Source organism: Trachypithecus francoisi, unplaced genomic scaffold (genome assembly GCF_009764315.1).
Source record: "Trachypithecus francoisi isolate TF-2019V2 unplaced genomic scaffold, Tfra_2.0 Lachesis_group11, whole genome shotgun sequence".
NCBI lineage: Eukaryota > Metazoa > Chordata > Mammalia > Primates > Cercopithecidae > Trachypithecus > Trachypithecus francoisi.
Window position 1 is genome coordinate 40,320,871 of NW_022681456.1, and position 22,465 is coordinate 40,343,335.

Sequence of the window (22,465 nt, forward strand, 5' to 3'; positions counted from 1 at the left end):
GCTAATTTTTTTGTATTTTTAGTGGAGAGCGGGTTTCACCATGTTAGCCTGGCTGGTCTCAAACTCCTGACCTCAAGTGATCTGTCCACCTCAGCCTCCCAAAGTGCTGTGATTACAGGCATGAGCCACTGTACCCGGCCCTAATTTTTGTATTTTCAATAGAGACGGGATTTCACCATGTTGGCCAGGCTGATCTCAAACCCCTGACCTCAAATGAGGCCCCCGCCTCGGCCTCCCAAAGTGCTAGGATTGCAGGCATGAACCACCGTGCCCGGCCTTTATTTTCACTTACTATATTTTTGTAAGGACCCTGAGAAAAGTGGATAGTGTTCCCTACATTCTTTGAAATGGTAGCCCGTAACATGAGCTTCTACATGGTGGTATTACCTGACTACTCTGCAAATTGCATTTAGGTATTTTGAGTAATTACTTTAGATAATTAATAATAATAATACTTATTAAGCAGAATAGTTCCTATCTCTGCACAGAGATTTGTTCTGAAAACTCAAGACCCATGAAACGGTACTCTGAAACCCCGGAATCATATTTCAAAACAGTTTTGACAACTGTCTTATATGTTGTAAAGATTAGCTAAGGAGAGTCATGTGCACAGGAAAAGCTACTTTACAAAGCACCATCAATAATTCAGGAATGATGTAAAACCTAACTCCTTTAGCCTTGTTAGCAAGTCGACTACTTTGAGTGTCCTCTGTGAGGCATTCTGGGAAACGAAAGGGGTCATAGAATTGGCCTCCTCGCAAATGAGCTCAAGCTAACTGGCCTAGAACCAAAGAGAAGTTACCTGGGCTAGGAATTGTATAAATATCTGCCCTCCCTTTCTGCAGTGGAATCTTTCGAAGGTTAAGCAACAGTAAATAATCAACTAAGATTTCTCAGAGTTGCTGCATTTACCTTCCTCTGCTTTTTTTTTTTTTTTTTTTTTTTTTTCTGTCTTTGCCCATGAAGATGAAGCAACTTTGGAATGAGAGCAATATTTCCTTTTAGGACTCCCTGCTTCAGACATGCAGAGAACAAGCTCAGGCCTGGCCTGGCTGGCAGAGACTGCCTGCGGGAGAGAGCTGGGCTTGAGATATGGGTGAGGGATGGTGAGTTAGAATTTAACAGAAGGGGAGGAGAAGAAAACTCATGTGATTTTGTAAGTTTCCACACAGGCCTTTCAGCAACATCTATCAGCAAAAGAGAGGCAACAGAATCTTGCACCTTGAAAGTCACTGGGGGCAAAGAGGGTCTGGGAGTCAGCTCCTGGAATATCAGCTATATTACAAAACAGAAATAAGTAATGCAAAGGAACAAGCAATACACATATGTAGAGAGACTGACCTAGAAGATCTGGCCTTGGTATCTGGGGATTGGTAATGATGTCATGATGGTTAGCTCAGAGGAGATGATGGATGAGCTCCACTTGTATGCATCTTTATTACAAATGCAAATAAAACTTGGAATGATGTGAGTTGGCAGAAAAAACAAAGTCAATCTGTTCATTAGTGTTCTCTTCACAATGTGAAGGGGGAAAAGAACTATTTTTTTGTGTCCAGGGAATATTGAGGTATATATAATATTCATTCAGCAAATGTTCATTGAGTAATGACTGTTTGCCGGCACTACGCGAGGTGCTGAGAGTGCAAGAATTGTACAAAGCCCCTCCACTGCCCACTCTCGATAAGAGGACAGCCAGAGCCAGTCACCTTTTTTGTACTATGTTTCTCTTAAGGTAAGGACAATCGCTGCTCAAAACAAAAGTGCATATCACATGTTGATAGGCAAGTTTGCAATAATTATTTTTCTTTGTAAGGGGTTTATTACAAGCCCAGAGTAAAACTTAGAAGATCTTTTTTTGTTAGAAATCTTTTCTCTGCCACTAAATACTAAACACTTTAGTCAAGTCCTTTAATTTCTCTGGGACTAAGTTTAAACATTTATAAAATCAGGTAATAGAAAGTAGAACTAGACTGATTTAATGAATCCTGGTTTAGGACAAGCAATAAGAGGACGCTGAGGGCAGAGAGCCACTAACTAGACACTTAGAAAGAGTAGGACTTCAGACTCCTTAGCCCTCAAAGTGTCTTCAAGTCTTAGTTTCTTCGTATGAGAAATGGGGATAATGCAATACTTTTTGGGAGGGTGAAATAGATTAAGATAATGAACTTGGTTCAATGCAGGTCATAATAAGAATCCCAGTGTGAATGTCACTGTTTTTATCCTACCCTGAAACTATTTGAATCTTTTCAAATCAATTCTTTGTATGAACGGATACTGCATGTACATATGCCTCTCTTACATCACTGACCTCTCAGGAAGCAGTTAACTGGAAAATTGCAACATATTGGGGGCATAAACATGGAATGGATTCACTTTTTGGTCCCTAAAATCAGCACTTTGTGTGTGTGTGTGTGTGTGTGTGTGAGATGGAATCTGGCTCCATCTCTCAGGCTGGAGTGCAGTGGTGTGATCTCGGCTCACTGCAAGCTCCACCTCCTGGGTTCAAGCAATTCTCCCACCTCAGCCACCCGAGTAGCTGGGACTACAGGCGCCCACTACCACGCGTGGCTAAATTTTGTATTTTTAGTAGAGATGGGGTTTCGCCATGTTGGTCAGGCTGATCTCAAACTCCTGACCTCAAGTGATCCACCCTCCTCGGCCTCCCAAAGTGCTGGGATTACAGACGTGAGCCGCTGTGCCTGGCCCCTAATCAGCACTTTCCATGGTGCTGTGTCTAATCCCTTTTTCTGTCCAACAACATCCAGGGCAGATTGTAGAAATCTGCTGTTTTAAAAAAGTAGGTCTGCATAATTTAAATCTCATTCTGGTTCACAGCTTCTCTCTTCCACTCCACCCTTTCCTAGGCTCCTTCAGTGTGTCAAGCAGGGAGGAGGCAAAGAGGAAGGGATCAGTGTCTCTCAGCTGCCCGCACACATCTGCAGTCTTTTCACGATGTCAGCGCTGTGCCACAGCCTCACTCTGTTGGCATGTGGGTGCTCCCATGTAGCAGGCACCCAAAGGCTGGCAGCATGCTGTGGGTCTTTGGAGGGCCCCATGGGGTTTCTTGGCTCTACACTTCAGTAACCGGGATGATTTGGCTCTCTAGATGGGCTTCCTTGACACCCTCAGCTCCTGCCACAGCTGCTACCCTCACAACCTGTTTTAATATGACTCTGTCTCTCTAGTGTCTACTGACTTGTCTCTAGGCTTATGTGTAGTTTTCTTGGCATTTTGAGATGTGTTACAAGAAGGCATGCATCTCAAAAGTGATATGTGCTTTTGTTTCGAGCAGTAATTGTCATTATCTTAGAATCATAGTACAAGTTTGCCCTTAGATACTCATAACGCAAGCAAATCATTCCCATGACATTTCCTTCCTTGTCCATTTCTGGGCCACCCTCGCACTGGTCATCATTCATGTACTTTTCTGGGTTCCCTCACTTGGCATGAAACCTTGTCCACTGTAGGCCCCTGCTGGAGTGCATTTTTTGTCTTCTCAGCTGCATCGTGAATGCCTCCAGACAAGGACAGGGCCATCTGCCGCTCTACTTCCATACAGGATAGCACCCATTGCACCCCATCACTGTCTGTGGGTCACAGGATCCATTCCACAAATCCAACAAAGACTGTGAGTGCCTCCCTGCCTGTGCAAGGCACTGGTAGTGGCACTCAAGAAATTGCCACTCCCCTAGATGAGGTGGGCAGAGAGAACTGAGGGGAGCTGGTGACACCTTCCACTCTTGCACTCAGGGATCCCTTCTTCCACGATTCCTCTTTCCCCAGTCTGATGTTAGGAGGGAAAGAGGATAAGAACAGAAGCTAGTACAGTGAAAATCAAGACCTGAGAGGATAGCATCCTAGCATTTATTTGACAAGGGTTTCCTACTCTGAGGTGTTCAAGCAACGCCCCCGACTCTGGCTGTGTGGTGGCTCCTATGGCATGCACTTTTTTGTTTTACTTCACTGTGAAATTTCTTACCCCACTGTTGGTGGATTATCTCGGTTGGTTATCTGCCGCTAATAAGACCAAGGTTTTCCTTCCCATTTCCACAGAGATCAAGCCAAAGTCCTCGCTTTGTGTCAATGTTCTGCCTCCTGAGTTGGTTCTGATGACTGGCCGGCCCCACCTCCTCTGCCTCACTCCTGGCCACGATTAGTTTTTCTAATATAAATATCCAGTCTTTTATTTTCTCTGTTGACATATTTTTAAAAGTATGCAAGAGATTAAAAATGTGATCTTCCCTTTTTATCAGATTCTTACAGAATCTGTTATTCATACTATGAAACTTTCAGTTTCACAAGTTTCAGGGCATAGTGGCTCACACCTGTAATCCTAGCACTTTGGGAAGCTGAGATGGAAGGATAGCTTAAGCTGGAGTTTAAAACCAGTACAGTCAACATAGTGTGAGTCCTGTCTCTACAAAAGATAAAAATTAGCTGGGAATGAGGGAACACACCTGTATTTCCAGCTACTTAGGAGGCTGCGGAGGAGCTCATTGCTTGAGCTTAGGTGTTTGAGGCTGCAGTGAGCTATAATTGCACCACTGCACTCCAGCCTGGTCGATAGGGTGAGATCTGTATCTACAAAAAAAATTGTTTTTAATTAGCTGGGTGTGGTGAGAGTACATGTAGCCCCATCTGTGCAGGAGGCTGAGATGGGAGGATCACTTGAGTCCAGGACTTTGAGGTTGCAGTGAGCTATCATTGCACCAATGAACTCCAACCAAGGTGACAGAGTCTGTCTTAACTAAAAACAAAAGACAAGAAAAACAAGGATGGGTTAGTATACGTAAACACTTTGTTTTGAATATATATATTTAATAAGGGCATTTCCATTTAAAACTTGGTAAAGAGTTCCTGCTCTGATAGAAATAAGAACCCATTTGTCCATCCCATTGTGGATCTATGTTAAATACGTTTTAGAACAATAAAGTATCCTTTCATTTTAGGGATTATTTACCACATACATAAAATTTTTAACTTAAAAACAATTACAAGCCTGGTGCAGTGGCTCATGCCTGTGATACCAACATTTTGGGAGACTGACACAGGAGAGTTGCTTCAGCCCAGGAGTTTGAGACCAGCCTGGGCAAGACCCTCTCTCTATGAAAAATAACCACATGGTGCATTCCTGTAGTCCCAGCAACTCAGGAGGCTGAAGCAGGAGGATTACTTGAGCCCAGAAGTGTGAGGCTGCAGTGAGCTATGATGGTGCCACTGTGCTCCCGCCTGGGTAACACAGCAAGACCTCATCTCTTGAAAAAAATAAATAGGCAGTTACAGCATAACTTACATAAAGCACACAAATTTTAAGTGTTTAGCTTAATGAATGTTTACATATGCATCCATATTTATGCTAGTAAGTATGTATATTTGAAATGTTTTCCTTGAACATACAACTGTCCATTTATTATATCTGTTTTCATTTCTACCTTATAACTCTTTTTTAAAAGTTCTTATTTCTCACTTTGGGAGGCTGAGACAGGCGGATCACGAGGTCAGGAGATCGAGACCATCCCGGCTAACCCGGTGAAACCCTGTCTCTACTAAAAAATACAAAAAACTAGCCAGACGTGGTGGCGGGCGCCTGTAGTCCCAGCTACTAGGGAGGCTGAGGCAGGAGAATGGCGTAAACCCGGGAGGCGAAGCTTGCAGTGAGCTGAGATCCGGCCACTGCACTCCAGCCTCGGTGACAGAGGGAGACTCCGTCTCAAAAAAAAAAAAAAAAAGTTCTTATTTCTTATCAGAACAATGGGTGAGAATAAGGAGAAGAGAATGAATACTGACTGAGTGCTACTCGGTGTCAGGTACCTATTATGCTTCTCAGAGAGACTGTCTGATTTAGTATTTAGACAAACATCATGGGGGCCACTCATGTTATCTTTGTAACAAAGATAAGGAAATTGGATTTTAAGACGGCTAAATAATTTGTTTTCAGTCATACTGTTAGAATTCGACACGAGGTCTGTGTGGTACCAAAATTTTATGATTTCTGTTAGACAATTACAAAGAAGCCATGATATACTGTCTTGTCTTGGGTGGCCCTGAAAGCAGAGCCTGAGATATTTTATTTGAAAAGTGATCCCAGAGGCTGGGCATGGTGGCTCATGCCTGTAATCCCAGCACTTTGGGAGGCCAAGGCAGGCGGATCACTGGAGGTCAGCCTGATCAACATGGTGAAACCTTCTGTCTACTAAAAACACAAAACATTTGCAGGGCATGGTGGTGGGTGCCTGTAATCCCATCTACTCAGGAGGCTGAGGCAGGAGAATTGCTTGAATCCAAGAGGTGAAGGTTGCAGTGAGCTGAGATCACACCACTGCACTCCAGACTAGGCAACAGAGCAAGACACTGTCTCAAAAAAAAAAAAAAAAAATAAGAAAAATTATTCCAGAGAAGAGGAGTAGGGAGCAAGGGATGTGAGACAGGGAAGGAGGAAAAGCCCAAAAGAGGATGAGTTACTGGTTTGGCCGTGGCTACAGACAACTTCTCTTCTATCTCACTGGAACCTTCTGAGCAGCCTTATGAATTGTGTCTCAAAAATGCATACCTGGAAGACAAAAGAAGGAACTGCCTAGCCATTAACTCCTGTCATCTATTGGCCAAAGATGGTCTCAACAGCCTTAGCCACCCTCTTACTTCTGGGTTATAGCGTTTGGGTGCCAAGCAGCAGGTTCCCCTAGGTATACTGCACCTTGGCATGAGAGAAGACCTGGTACAGGAAGCAAGGGGTATGTGGTGGAGACCCAGATAAGACCCTATGAGATTACACTCCTGTGAAGCTGGACAAAGACTACATGGAGCTCAATACTACAGCAGTGGCTGCACTTGGAGGTGGGGCTGAGAGGATGTGAAGTGGTGCATGAGAGGTATCCAGTACACATACCAAAGAATGCTTTAGTAATACAGACCCAGATTGGGAAACAGTTTTCTAGTAACACACCTCTTCTTGTTGCAGAGATTTCAATCTGAACCTATTCTTCTGCTGGTGTTTATGTTCAGACATCAGGCATGTTTGGCAAATTAATGGGGCAGACTTGAGAAAATCTATTTGTATGTATCCATATGCATGAGTTCTTTGCTCTTTTCCTGAAGGAAGGGAAAATTGAGTTTTATGTACAAAAGCCTAGAAAGAGCTATGGGAGAAATGAAAGGGCCAGATGGCAGCTATCCCATGACAAAGTCTGAACTCTATGGAAGAAAAGCCTCAGGCAGAAAGAGTAGGATCTGTGTGTGTGTGTGTGTGTGTGTGTGTGTGTGTGTGTGTTGAGACGGAGTCTCACTCTGTTGCCCAGACTGGAGTGCAGTGGTGCAACCTTGGCTCACTGCAAGCTCCACCTCCCGGGTTCACGCCATTATCCTGCCTCAGCCTCCCAAGTAGCTGGGACTACAGGCGCCTGCCACCACACCTGGCTAATTTTTGTGTTTTTAGTAGAGACAGGGTTTCACCATGTTAGCCAGGATGGTCTCAATCTCCTGACCTCGTGAGCTGCCTGCCTCAGCCTCCCAAAAGGCTGGGATTACAGACATGAGCCACCGTGCTTGGCCAGGATCTGTTTCATGAAGGTTCTAACACACTGCCATTCAGCAGTACACACTTTTTTTTTTTCTTTTTTTTTTTTTTTTTCTTTTTTTTTTTTGAGACAGAGTATCACTTAGTCGCCCAGGCTGTAATGCAGTGGTGCAATCTTGGCTCACTGCAAGCTCCGTCTCCCAGGTTCACGCCATTCTCCTGCCTCAGCCTCCAGAGTAACTGGGACTACAGGCACCCACCACCACGCCTGGCTAATTTTTTGTATTTTTACAAAATACAAAAAATTTCACTGTGTTAGCCAGGATGGTTTCGATCTCCTGACCTTGTGATCCACCCGCCTTGGCCTCCCAAAGTGCTGGGATTACAGGCATGAGCCACCACGCCTGGCCAGCAGTACCAACTCTTTAAAGGCCCAGGTGGCAAAATGTGGTAAAGAAGTAGGGAACTGGGCATTCTTCCCACTTTTTCATGGTTCTGCAGAGAAGATCAAATGTTTATAACGCAATAAACACAGTTTGGGTGCTTCCATGAATGCTGTTCCATGTGGTCTGATTACCCTGTATATTTAGAGACTAAGGAAGTTTTTATAAGAAAGTTAGCAACTGTCATAATTGGGCATTGGCCAGTGGTGGGTGGAGTGGGACTCAGAGACTGAGCTGGCCTTCAGAGATGGTGCAGCGGTGGTCCAACCAGTAGAAATAGGAAGAAGTCTTGGCAAGTGGGTAGAGCTCAGGATCCAGTTGCAGATAGCTCTAGTACAGATAGCTGCCATTCAGAGAAAGAGTGGAGAGACCCAACCGTGGGAACTTGGTAAGGGGATTATATCAGGAGAGAAGAAAATAATATTCTAGGCCTGGAAGAAATAGCATACAGAGTTGGAATCCAATATGTAGCCCAGGAAGGCATGGAGGGGGGAGCCAAATATAATTTAAAACAGATGTAATTATAAGGCAACTAGGGCAGAATCCAGTTACTAAAAATAACCAGCCTTGAGACTGACTGGCCTAAGGCTCCATTCAGTTCCTCTGCTGGGGATACATCTGAAAGGTAGAGACTAGCTTCTAGCTAAACAGGCAAGCGCGCAGCAGGGGCACGAGCCGGACACGTCTCCACAGGTGCTTATCAGTAAGCTCCATGCGTTTGGATCCACTGACAAGGAAGCAGGTCCAAAATGATTAAAGCCTGTTTGCAACAGTCCTTCTAAGAGAAGACTTATGTGTGTTGTTTTTTGTTTGTTTGTTTTTGTTTTTTTTTTTTTTCTGTCTAGCATGCCTTCTCCTCTTCTTCTGCTAACGGAACTACTTTTTTATGGGGAATCTCCCATTTCCCAGAGAAGTTAGCATGTGATCTAAGTTCAGTCAATCAGAGAAATCTATTCCTTTGGCATGGGAATAGGCAGAAAACCCTAGAAAAAGCAATCAGATTCTTCCTTGAGATTTGATGTTTAAATGGAGAGAGAGAGAGAGAAAAAGGCTCTTTTTTCAGTATTGGATCACAAGCTTGTAAAGATGATGCTTTGTAAAGACCAGAGTTGCTTTCTGTCACCTTTCCTGGATACCTGGGGAAAGCCATCCATAATGAGAGACAATGAGTCCAACATTAAGAGAGAATCAAAAATGAAGAGAGATGAGAGATGGATGGAAAGAGACAGAGTCCTGAGGACATTACTTGGCCCTGAATCCAGCCATGACTAAAGCCAAAGCTATCCTACTCTTTCATGAGCCAATACATTCTTCTTTACTTAAGCTGGTCTCAACCCAACTACAACTGGGTTTTGAAACTTGCAATGTAAGGAAATTGGACAAACGCATTTGCTTATTTACTGCCTCTATCCACAGCTAATCTGAAATTTAGAGTTGGTACTGACAGTACTCACTCAATCCTGGCCTTCATTGCTCTTCACAAAGACACGCTGGCCACTGCGGTGAGCAGACGGCCACTGCTCTCTGCCTGGCAGAAGCCTCAGTGATATTAGATCTGAGTCTTTGCCCAGCACTGCTTTTGACATATACTTGTTCTCTGGAGCTCACCCCTTCCTCTTTTCAGACTGTGGATGAAATCTTCAGCCTTTTCCACTTTGTGTCAAACTTACAATTGAAATCCTGACCCGCCAAGCGTGTTGGCTCACGCCTGTAATCCCAGCACTTTGGGAGGCTGAGGCAGGCAGATCACAACGTCAGGAGATCGAGACCATCCTGGCTAACACGGTGAAAACCCATCTCTACTAAAAATACAAAAAAAAAAAAAAATTTAGCCTGGTGTGGTGGCGGTTGCATGTAGTCCCAGCTACTTGGGAGGCTGAGGCAGGAGAATGGCATGAACTCGGGAGGCAGAGCTTGCAGTGAGCGAAGATTGTGCCACTGCACTCCAGCCTGGCTGACAGAGCAAGACTCTGTCTCAAGAAAAAAAAAAAGAAAGAAAGAAAAAAATCCTGACCTTTCTTCTGAAACTGGATGCCTGTTTTAAATTTCTATTTGAGAATTCCATGATCACCTCACACTCAACAAGTCTAAAACAGAACTCAGCAGTGTCCTGGTGCTGACAATGGCACTAGCATTGTGCCTGTCATCTGTTCTAAAGGAGCTCAGGACATGCCACCCCAAAATAGGCCACTTTGGCAGATTGATGACGTTGAGCTGAAGGCACTTGAGAAATAGCAGATGCAGGAAGGGCTTTCTGACCACCCCTCCCCTCCACATTTTAAAAATCTAAACAGGCCATAAAATTTCCCATGAGAAAGGTGTCCACCCTGTACCAGCCAAAGAAGAACATTCCTTAAAGAATCATGGTGTGGAGAAGAAAAGAGAGAAAGAGACAGAGAGACAGAGAGAGAGGAACATTCTTATCACCAGGGACTGGGAATCAATGCTGAAATGGATCTGGACAAACAAAGTTACCAAAATAACCCTTATTTTCCTCTAGTTCTCTCTAATATATATCTTAGTCAGTTCCTCACAATTTACAGTCCCTGGCCAACACCCTTTTGTCTTGTTATTTCTTCACAAATTAATAGTTTATTTGTCTAAAATGCACAAAAGCACTAGGCGCGGTGGCTCACAGCCGTTATCCCAGCACCTTGGGAGGCTGAGATGGAAGGTTTGCTTGAGACCAAGAGATTGAGGCTGCAGTGAGCTGTGTTCACACCACTGCACTCCAGGCTGGGTAAACAGAGCAAGAATCTTTCTGTTGGGTCATTTTTTCAGCATTGTCTTGTGAAGGCACCTGTTTATATGCAAAAATTGTAATAAAACTTGTATGCTTTTCTCCTGTCGATCTGTCATATATCAGTTTAATTCTTAGGCCCAGTTGGAAGAGGGCCTAAATAGGAAGAGGAGACTTTTTCTTTCCTCCTCAACAGCTCATTCAGTCCCCTAATTGTTCGTGCCACCTTTCTTTTCCTCATCTTCCTCATGCTAAATCATGAAGCTCACTCAATTTCCTTCACATCTACATGAGTCTGGAGCTGCATGTGGTTCTAAAGGTGGGTAGAAAACTGGACAGGACATGACCCCTGACTTGAAGAGTTTGCATTCTAGTAGAGGAACTATGAAATCAGAATGTGCTCTGTGCTACAGCAGGAGCAGCAGCGGAAGGACTAAGTGACCTAATACAAGATAGGGGTCATGCCAGCTATGGGGGATCAGGGAAGAGTCATGGAAGAATTTCAACAGTCCATGAAGGCAAAAGGACGTTATGAAAATAAAAAAGGGAGCCAAGAGAACAACTGATTGAAGTGCAGTTGGAATGAGGATGATATGGTTTGGCTGTGTCCCCACCCAAATCTTATTTTGAACTGTAGCTCCCACAATTCCCACATGTCATGGGAGGGACCCAGTGGGAGGTAATTGAATCATGGGGGCGGGTCTTTACCATGCTGTTCTCATGATAGTGAATAAGTCTCATGAGATCTGATGGTTTTATAAAGGGAAGTTCCCCTGCACATGCTCTCTTGCCTGCCACCATGTAAGATATACCTTTTGCCTTCTGCCATGATTGTCAGGCCTCCCCAGCCACGTGGAACTGTGAGTTCATTAAACCTCTTTTTCTTTATAAATTACCCAGTTTCAGGTATGTTTTTATCAGCAGTGTGAAAATGGACTAATGCAGAGGACTTTTGTTTGCTGGTGCATGGAAGTGGCTGGGGAAAGCGCTGGGAGATGGTGCTGGGCGGGTTGGGATCGACACTGTGGATTGATTGTGCAAAAGTCATTCACAGCCCTCTTTTTTTCTTGTTTGCCTATATTACAAAGTTTCAGAAAACTGAAACATTAGCTTCTCCAGCTTTCCCTGCAGCTACGCATGACTGAGTTCTAGCCAAAGAGAGTAAGGAGGGTACAATGGGTAAAAATCATGGGAAAGTGGTTAAGTGGACAGGATGTACTAGCATGCTCACTTCCTCCTTCTTCCTATTTGAGAATGCACAAGAATACTCATGAATACAACTGCCATCCTGGTATTATGAAACCCCCAGGAATCGGGCATGTTTGTAGAATGGCAGAGGAGAAAGACAGAAAGAACCTGGTTCGTTGATGACATCATCTGGCTATTGTGAAGTCCTGAACTTCTTTTTCCCACACTCGTTGTGCATGACAAACAAAAAACCCCATATGAGAAGTCACTATTAATCAGGTTTTCTATTGCATGCAGCACTGAATGCCATTCTAAAGAAGAGGAAGTTTATACTCTAAGCCCTTATATGAAGGTGAGAGGATGCCATTATCAGAAAACTCTCCCCTTTTGCTGTTCACTGTCCAGACCCTTCAAAGCCCAGTTCACTGGAGAATCTCTTTATGGAAGTTTCTGTCTCTTGTCCTGGACCCCTTAATTCTTACTGCTTGTTGAGCAATTATCAAGTTTGGGTTAGAGACACGTATTGTTACTGATTCCTCAGGGACTTATCTATCTGCAGTAGGACTGTTAGTGTCTTATGAGCAGTGACCATGTCCTGTACTTTCTCTCTCGAAGTGCACAGGCTGGAGAGACTCACATAGTGGGTCAGTGCTCAGACATTGGAATCTTGGGTTTGAGCCATCACCAAATATTCATAGATCTTAGACAAGTTTTTTAACCTCCGTAGGCCTCAATTTCCACATCTGAGGAGCAGAGACTGGTAATAGAATTTGCCTCCCGGGATTATTGTGACACTCAAATGAAATATTTGCATGAATTCCTTAGTGTCATTTTCGTCATCATTATATATGTAGTAGATGGTCTGCATCAATGACCTCTCGTATCCTGTGTTTTCAGTGTGACTTTGCAACTCTTTCCATTATGAGCTCAACTCCATTTCCCCACCCTTGAACCTGGGCTAGTCTCATGACATTCTTTGGCTAACAGAGTGTTGCAGAAGTGATACTGTATGAGCTCCCAATCTAGGCCTCAAGAGGCTTTGTACATTTCCAGCCCCTCTCTTGGACCCCTGCCTTTTCCATAAGAATAAGCTTAGGAGAGCTGCTGAAAGATGGGAGACCTTGTGGAGTAGAGATGAGTTTTCCTAGTAGAGACCCTTTTAGACCAGCTAATCTGCCAGTTGGCAACAGACACATGAGTGAGTCCCATCAAGATCAGAAAAACCACTTGGAAAACCCATACACTTATGAACAATAATTAGTGTTAATTGTTTTGTGCCAGTAGATTTTGGGGATGTTTGTGAGGCAGTTACCTGCTATAATCTATCCAAGAGACAGGAGAAATTTTGCCTATTCGCTGCTGTATCTCCAGTGCCTAGAACTGTCTATTGATAAGCAGGTACTCAATATGTATGTCGAATAAATTCCTGAATGTAATTATGATTACTATCATCTCAGAGACTCATGGTGAGGAGTGAATGCGATAATGAAGGGAAAACATTTCACATTGTTCCTGTCACACAGTGACTTCTCAATAAATACTAGTTATTAACCAGGTGATCGACAATGACTAGTTAATTGATTAACATATTTTTATTAATATAAAACTAGCTAATGAGTAACACTGTCCTAAGCCCAGTTAATCAAGCCATTCTCTGTCTTTCAGAAAACCTAATATTAACCACAGTTGGGTTCTTAGCTTGCAGAAAGTCCGTCAATCAATCAATCATAGATAACTTCTCCAGAAATCCTAGAGGACAAAATTCTGCAAGAACTGTCCTGGGAAATGTGGAGCTTGGAGCTGAGGACATCATCTTTGTACCAACCACCATATTATTTTTCTGTTTTCTTTCTTCTACTACTTTCCCAGCATCAGGCTACTGTGTAATGAGTTCCCAAGTCCTCTTGGAATGCTTCTTCTTCTGCCCTAGATGGGCATTTCAGTACTCCATGCTTGGGAGCCCCCTCCTTTGAGGCACTGCCAGTAACCAAGGGGGAAGGGGGTGTGTGTGGGGCTGGCTGATGAGGCATGAAGCCTGGGGTCACTCCTTCATTACTCATTATGAGGCTGATCTCACGTGCTAGCTCTGCTTTGCTATTGTGAAAAGAGGCCTTTTCATCCTCACCCAGCAGAAGTTCACACTTTGTAATTTCTCAGTGACCTCGTTAGTTCCCAAATTACTTTTGGCTAGCAAGAAAGATGAACACATTGTACCTTCTCTAAGGGACTCATTATTTCCATTCTGGAGACTGTCATTTATGAAATTCTGACTTTCTTTCATCATGTATTTACACTAGGCAAAGCTAGGAATATTGTAATTGTCTGTGATGTTTTGAAAACACTTGTCACAAACTGAAGCCAAATGCTGATTAATGTTAAGTGTTTTGAAGAACCAAGCTTTTGGCTCATTAACTGGACTAGAATGGCATTACCCATCAGCTTCAAGTTCTGATAATTGCTCATCACAGATTGGCGCTAATTTAGTAATAATGTTGCTGACAGATTTGTATGTTTTATCTATATTGAACATTATGCACATGTAAAGACTAGTGTGAATGCCAGACCTGGAATCAGGAGACCTGGTCCCAGATGTGCCGCAGTGTGACATGGGCAAACAGTCTTATCTTTCTGTGTCTCTGTTTCCTTATCTATAAAATAAGGAGCTTATATAGGATGATCTTCAATATCCTTTTTCACTGAAATTCTATGGTGTCACCATTATGTAGTTTGGTCTTGAGTTGCATAATAAGCACAGATTCATTTTAGAAAAGGCATAAACGTTGGTATACATGGAATATGGGAAAGATTGTCAGTTTATTTCCCTTCTTCTGTACATTTTTTCTATATTAAGCGAGAAAGAAATGTTCCCTGTCGGGCTTGCAGGATAAGCCCTTAATCAAATGTTGCATACCATCTGTTTGAGACAGTATTTGGTAAGTCAAACTTAAGTAGCTATAATCACTGTGGAATCCAAAACTGTTTCCTGTTATCCTGTCTGTTTTCTGCAGACAGGAGATAGTCTAGCTTCTTAAGCCGGTACAAAACAGTAATATTGCAAGGAAGAAAGACATTTATTTTGAGGCTCATACTTTGAAACTGTTTATTGAATTTGTCTTCCCCTTTCTCCCCTAGATATTCTCCCACTTATTTACGCTGCTTCTCTGCCTCACTCTTCTCTATCCAAGTCCTCTACCCCCTCAACATGTCTCACTGTCTTCCTCTCTGTTCCATTCCTTGGCATAATCCTTGGGGATTTCAACATGTATGTTGATAATTCTTACCTTGGCATTAGAAGAGGACACGCCCAAAAGTTAATGATTGGTTCAAGGTCACACAGCTATCTCATGCCAGAGCAGGATCAATTATTGGAAGGATTAATCAGACAATGTACAATGTAATGAGTCTGTGGACCATGGATTCATAGAGTGTGGACCCATGAATTCCCCTGCCCCCAACAGGTTAGAATAAAATGAATACAGAGCTCCGTTAGGCTGCCTGGCCTGCTGTCTGCAGCCCTCGGCGCTGGTCATTTATTTCTCTTTGAAGACTATGAAAATAGCTTCAAAAGCTGCCTTATGTTTCCTTCCAACATTAACCACAGTTTCTTAAAGGCCACCTTTCTATACGACTGGCTGGATGACATCTAACACACTCCGTTTTCTATTTGAGAGGCTGGGGTCATCCTCTGGAACCATCGGCCATTTCTTGCACCTGTGGAAGTGGTGACAGCTGAGCAAATGATGAAGATTCTCTAGTGTTCACCACTGGTCTGAGTCCATGGGGTTGGGTTACCTGGGTATGGGCATCCCCATATGGATACGCTTCTCAGGATGATAAGTATCACGTAAGCACAGATCCTCAACTGCTGCCCCGTGAGTCTCTTGTCACTTGTCAAAAGCCAATGCCACGGATTGTTTACTTGGTATGGAGACAAGGCACCACATCTTTCTTGACCTTTTCAAGTTCTTAAGTTCTAATCTTGAACAGCAGTGATGCTGCAATATCTGGAACTAGCAAAGAATACTGATGAGAAAATGTGGGATTGTGGGGGCTGTGACCTCCCAGGACTCACCTTGCACAGCTGGGTGCAGCAGGGATAGGGAAGGATTTGGGGTTTAGAGGTACAGATTGCCTTTTTATGGTTAGAGAAAGGTCCTGGGGCTGGAGGGAGCCTGATGATCTGCTCTGTGTGCAAGGGGAAAGTTAACTCTGCACGCAAGAGCCTGCTTAAAGGGCTGTGCCAGTTCTACTGTAAAAACCAACTGAAAGTGGCGGATGCTGGGCAGACATTGTTATTGCCATTCCAAAAAGAAAACAAACAAACAAAAAAATGAAATTGTGGGTCTGATTCAAGGTCACCCTGCAAGGAGCTCTTGCCTGCTAAAAATGAGAGCTAAGTTATGGGTCAGGTTACATCTTTCTATTCTTTATCTTAACCCTCCCACTGATGGCTCAGAGCTGCTTCTTACTCTGACCTACTGGGTTTTTTTTTTTTTTTTGGACTGGAGGGAGTACCACACCTCCAGGTTCTGACCTTTGATGGGGTTGGGTAGGACCTAATGGCAACATTTGGATCATACTTGACTAAGGTGATTGCTCTATCCAGCAGAATAGGTCTTTCATAACTGGTTTTCAATAACGGAGGTGATTTAGACGTGACCTCGTAACACAGGGGAGGCAGCAAGAGACTAGCATCCAGACTCTGAGGTCAGATTATTCTAGGCTCAAATCCCAACTCTTGGCTTTGCGATCTAGGCTGTGTGACCTCACTGTAGCTCAATTTCTTGGTCTGTAAAATGGGTTAATAAAAAAAAAGAAAAAAAAAAGAATCTTTAGGATGAGTGATATGGTTTGGCTGTGTCCCCACCCAAATCTCATCTTGAATTGTAGTTCCCATAATCCTCACAATAATATTGTGGGAGGGACCCGGTGGGAGGTAATTGAATCATGGCGGATTTACCCTCATGCTGTTCTCTTGTGAGTGAGTTCTCACAAGATCCGATGGGTTTTTAAGGGGCTTTTCTCCCTTTCCTTTTGCTTGGCACTCTTCCTTGCTGCTGCCATGTGAAGAAGCATGTGCTAGCTTCCCCTTCCGCTATAATTATAAGTGTCCTGAGGCCTCCCCAGCCATGTGGAACTCAGTCAAGTAACCCTCTTTCCTTTATAAATTACTCAGTCTCAGGTATGTCTTTATTAGCAGCATGAGAACAGACTAACACAATGAGATAATCTTTGGAAAGTCCTTGCCTCAAAAGGTATTCAGGAAATTCTTTTTTTTTGAGATGGAGCTTGCTCTATTGCCTAAGCTAGAGTGCAGTGACATGATTTTGGCTTACTGCAGCCTCTGACTCCCGGGTTCAAGCAATTCTCCTCCCTCAGCCTCTTGGTAGCTGGGATTACAGGCATGTGCCACCATGCTCAGCTAATTTTTGTATTTTTAGTAGAGACGGGGTTTTGCCATGTTGGCCAGGCTAGTTTCGAACTCCTGACCTCAGGTGATCTGCCTGTCTCGGCCTCCCAAAGTGCTGGGATTACAGGCATGAGCCACTGCGCCCAACCAGAAAATTATTTTTTCACTGTCCTTCACCCCATGCACATGCTGAATACAGCAGCAATATGCTAAATCACATTAAAAAATAATAATAATACTAAACGTGACTGGGCGTGGTGGCTCATACCTGTAATCCCAGCATTTTGGGAGGCCAAGGAGGGCAGACTGCTTGAGCCCAGAAGTTGCAGACCAGCTTGGACAACATGGTGAAACTTCATCTCTACAAAAAAAAAAAAAAAAAAAAAAAAGAAATTAGCTGGGTGTGGTGATGCATACCTATGGTCTAGTTCCTCAGGGGCTGAGGCGGGAGGATAGCTTGAGCCTAGGAGGTGGAGGCTGTGGTGAGCCTAGATTGCGCCACTGCACTCCAGCCTGGGTGACAGAGCAAGACCCTGTCTCAAAAAAATAAAAATAAAAATAAGATAAATAAAATATAATGAAATAAAATAAATGTTATGCTTAGGTAAGCTAAGTGACTCAAGAGCTAGCAAAAATTAGGTTTTTAGGGTTAGCTATGTCACATGCCAAGTATAGATTTTCTGTTACTGGGCTTTAAACATATTAATGAGAGAATATTTGTGCTCCTTGGATGGAAGCACCATACAATATTTTATGCCACTTGTACCCATAAGGAAGTACTGAGACAAATGGAACTCCATAAGTTGTGCATTGTAAGTGATTTGGGCCCTCATTCTTCCTGTGCTACCAGGGCATGGGATCCACAAGGAGGGGAAGACTATCTACATGAAAACTGCAATTGTATGCCATACCTTACAATTCTAATTACTGAAGATTTAGGTGGAAGCACAGCTTTTTATATAGATGGTTTTTTGTTTTATTTTTTGTTTTTGAGACAGGGTCTTGCTCTGTTGCCCAGGCTGGAGTGCAGTGCCATGATCACAGCTTACTGCACCCTTGATCTCCCAGGCTCAAGAAATCCTCCAGCCTCAGCCTCCCAAGTAGTTGGGACTACAGGCACATGCCACCACTCCTGACTAATTTTTTTTTTTTTTTTTTTAGTAGAGATAAGGTCTTGCTATGTTACCCAGGTTGGTCACAAACTCCTGGCCTAAAGCAATCCTCCTGCCTCAGCCTCCCAAAGTGCTGAGATCACAGATTTGAGCCACTGTGCCTGGACTATATGGGAGTTTTATGATCAAGAATTAAGAAATCAAAAAATATAGCTCACAGAATTGACTCTTACTTTTAGATGTAATCAGTTTGAAACAATGACTTCAGCACTTAAAGTTTGAGATCATTATATTCTGCTATAATTCCCTTTTATTTTCCCCCACCACCCGACAAACCAAAGAGCAGGTCTGTTCTACCCACGTTATGGTCCACAAGATAAGCTTAATTAAAATCTCTCTATCTGTGATACACTTAGATTGGCAGTGGGTGAGGGAGCAGGTACAAAGCTATGTCACATAACCTTCCTTCAAGTTATATATTAGGTAAAAGTAGCTTATGGTTCAAAATAATCATTACACATACATTTCAGGTAGAAAACATAGTTGCTTTTCATTTCTATATCTACTAGAAAAGTAGAGCTGCTCTTCCAGGCTATGACATTCCAAGTTCTGATTTGTATGTAGCTGGTGGTACAATGGCCTTCCAGCTCTGGACGTAGAAGGTGACGGTGTGCCCATCAATTATGTTGATGGATATATTAGGCATCATCTGGTTAAAGGCATTCCTTCTCAACATACTACTCAGCTTACATTAATACAGTATATTGTAAGAAGAAGAGGATGCAGCCAATGTGGTCTCAGTAGGACATAAACTTCAAGTTGTATTTATTTTGTTCATCTATTTATTCACTCATTCATTCATTCACTCAATCATTCTTCCAAGATGTATGTAATGCCTGCTATGTTTCCGGCCCCACACTAAATGCTGAGCTTCAGAGATGGATATGATACCATAGCTATCTGAGATGAACTAATAGTTTAAACAAGATTTCTTGCCCTGTGGCCCATAGGTCCCTAGTGAATCTGAAGTCAGGCTTAGGGAATCTAGAAATCTCTTGAAATTAAATGCAATCATTGGTCTGAATGTACATATACATGTTTTTCTGAGACAAGGACCCATATCTTTCATCAGATTATTAAAGTGATTGGGATCCAAAAAGACTAAAAAGCAACTGGTCTTGACGGGAAGAAAACCCAACCTCAGTTCCAGCAGACAGCTGTCAGCTCTGTAACCCTGGCTGGAACCCAGCGGGGAAGCTTCCCCGAGTTTCCTCCCCTGGGACTCTACCATCAATGTGTCTTCATCTCTGATTCTCTCTTCTCACTCCTAAGTTACTCTTTTCTATTATATTTACTTTGTTTTTTTAAAGTTTTTTAATTTTTAAATTTCTGTCTCTATTGCTTCTCCTCAAATTCCTTTTTTTCTATATTCTTTTTTATTTCCTTTTTAACTTTTAAGTTCAGGGGTATAAGTGCAGATTTGTTACATGGGTAAACTTGTGTCATGGGGATTTGCTGTACAGATCATTTCATCACCCTGGTGAATTCCTTTCTACCATATACCTTCACTTTGAATTTATGATAAGGAACATATAATGGGCCCAGTAAATCACTGTTTCCATTGGGATTGTTTCTGCCAGGAGATCTCAAAGGTTTTTGGATGCTCATTGATAGCCTTTGAACCAAGCACCAGCTCTGCTCTAATTAGCTATACCAGGCTGGGGGTAAGGGGAGAATCACTGGGAATAGAGTGTGGCTATCGCTATACAAGGCCCTGCCTCAGAATCCTCCTGGGAGAGACTACAGGCGAGGACGTTTCCTGAGAAGTTAGTTGTAGGAGTGACAGTCCCTGATTTCAAGCATGGAGGATAGATGAGGGGAGTACATTGGACCAATGTATCCATTAACTTGCCAGGTCCCTTTTGGGATAGGTTAGCAAAATTGTGTGGCCATGGAATACCAGAAAACTCACTGTCCCATGCATATTTAAAACTTGAAACTTTGGCCTTAGTGTTTGCATAACCCAGCTAACTGGTAACAGTGACTGTGAAAAGCACAGACACTCGAACAAAGTGTCTTTATTTCTGGTCCACCATAAACTCTTACTTGTCCCAAGTCAGGTGCCAGGGATCCACAGACAAATAGGATTGCAACCTTTCCTTGCAGAGATCACATAAGAATAGAAGTTATATTGTTTGATATAAATAGCTAACTTGAAATGGCAATGGGCTAGAAACCAGAGAGCTGGAATTCTGGCGCTGACTGTGTTGCTTACTGCTTGTGTAAGCCTGGCTCTGTTATTTAAATGCTCTGAACCATAGTTTCCTTATTTTAAAATGGGGATAATAAAACCAACTTTGCTTGGTGCTATGGTTGTCAGAAGGACGAAATAAGATAATATATGGGAAAGTGTATTACTATAAATTTCTACAGCAAAACAAGGCTTACAAAAAAATCATTGCCTTAGTTTTGGGTATTATTGGCAGAACAGAACCATTCATTACTGGCGCCATGCTAGTTGCTATCATTAAATACATTCTTTGTCTTCTCAAGGTCTTTGTGAATAGGTCTTTTTAAAAAAATCTGGTCATGTTGGAAATGTGTGTGTTTTAATGGTATGCTTTGGTTTCAAAGGACATCTGATAAAAGCTTTAAAAGTTTAAAGGTACAAACTGAATAGTAAAAGCACCAGTTAAAAGTTAATGAAGCAGGACCCATCAGGAAGGAGGCTGTTGGCTGAGGGTGAGACAGTGCCTCTGTCTTTTGCAAGAAGGAAGTTTCTAACTCCTGAGTTATGCTAAAAATTTCCAAAGGGATTGATTGATACAATGCCTACAGTTTTATTAAATTCTGTATAGGACTTTTTGCCCATAGCCACCCAAAGTTCCAGAGCAATTATGATTTTAAGTGATTTATTCATGCTGAGTTGAATAGATGAACAAGAGTTTCTTTTCTGATTTTACTCTGGTAGTTGCTCTTGCACATAGCAAAGTAGCCAAGGCTTTCTTTTGAACTCTTTTGATTCTCTGCATGTCTATGGTACTTTAATTCCACTGAGGAATTAAATTGCTTATACTTTGAAGTATTACTGACCTCTTTGTTTCCAGTCTCTCCAGTAGAAAGGCAAGATTCTTGGGGACAGGAACTGGGTTATATTCCTAATAACACTTATAATACTATAATGGATAGCACATAAGATGGCACAAGCCATATTGAGGCAGAATTCTGAACAGGAAATAATTATCTATTTTTGCCCTTTCTAGGTTCTTGGATCATTTAGATAATAGGCATGATTTCCTGGATCAGGTGTTCGTATGTAACAGCACTTGAAATGGTTGCTTAACTTTGGATTTTATGAAGCCAACAAAAGGATTTGTTGAAAATGACCAAGTCAGCCGGCTGCAGTGGCTCGCGCCTGTAATCCCAGCACTTTGGGAGGCCGAGGCGGGCGGATCACAAGGTCAGGAGATCAAGACCATCCTGGCCAACATGGTGAAACTCTGTCTCTACTAAAATACAAAAAAAAAAAAAAAAAATTGCCAGGCATGGTGGCATGCCGCCTGTAGTTCCACCTATTTGGGAGGCTGAGGCAGGGGAATCACTTGAACCTGGGAGGCAGAGGTTGCAGTGACCTGAGATCGCACCACTGCACTCCAGCCTGTCGACAGAGTGAAACTCTGTCTAAAACAAACAAACAAACAAAAAGACTAAGTCTACTTATTGCAGTGAGGGTCATACATAGTTTACCGATCATATTTAGAAGCAAGAAACTAAAAATTCCCTGATGGTGGTATTCACCATCAGTTTTTCTTACCTAAGGAACTAGTGGTAATGCTCAACTAGGACTGTAGTTAGAGAATTTTGGCCCTGCAGTCTAGCAGACTTGAATTTGAACTTCAGCTCCACCACTAACCAGCTGTGACCTTGGTCAACTTGCCTAAGTCCGCTGAGCCTCTGTTTTGTCATCAGTAAAATGGGGACAATAGTAGTACCTACTAGATAGAGGATGTTGAGAATATTAAAAGAGGTGAGATATGTTTTCGTTTCGTATTGTTTTGT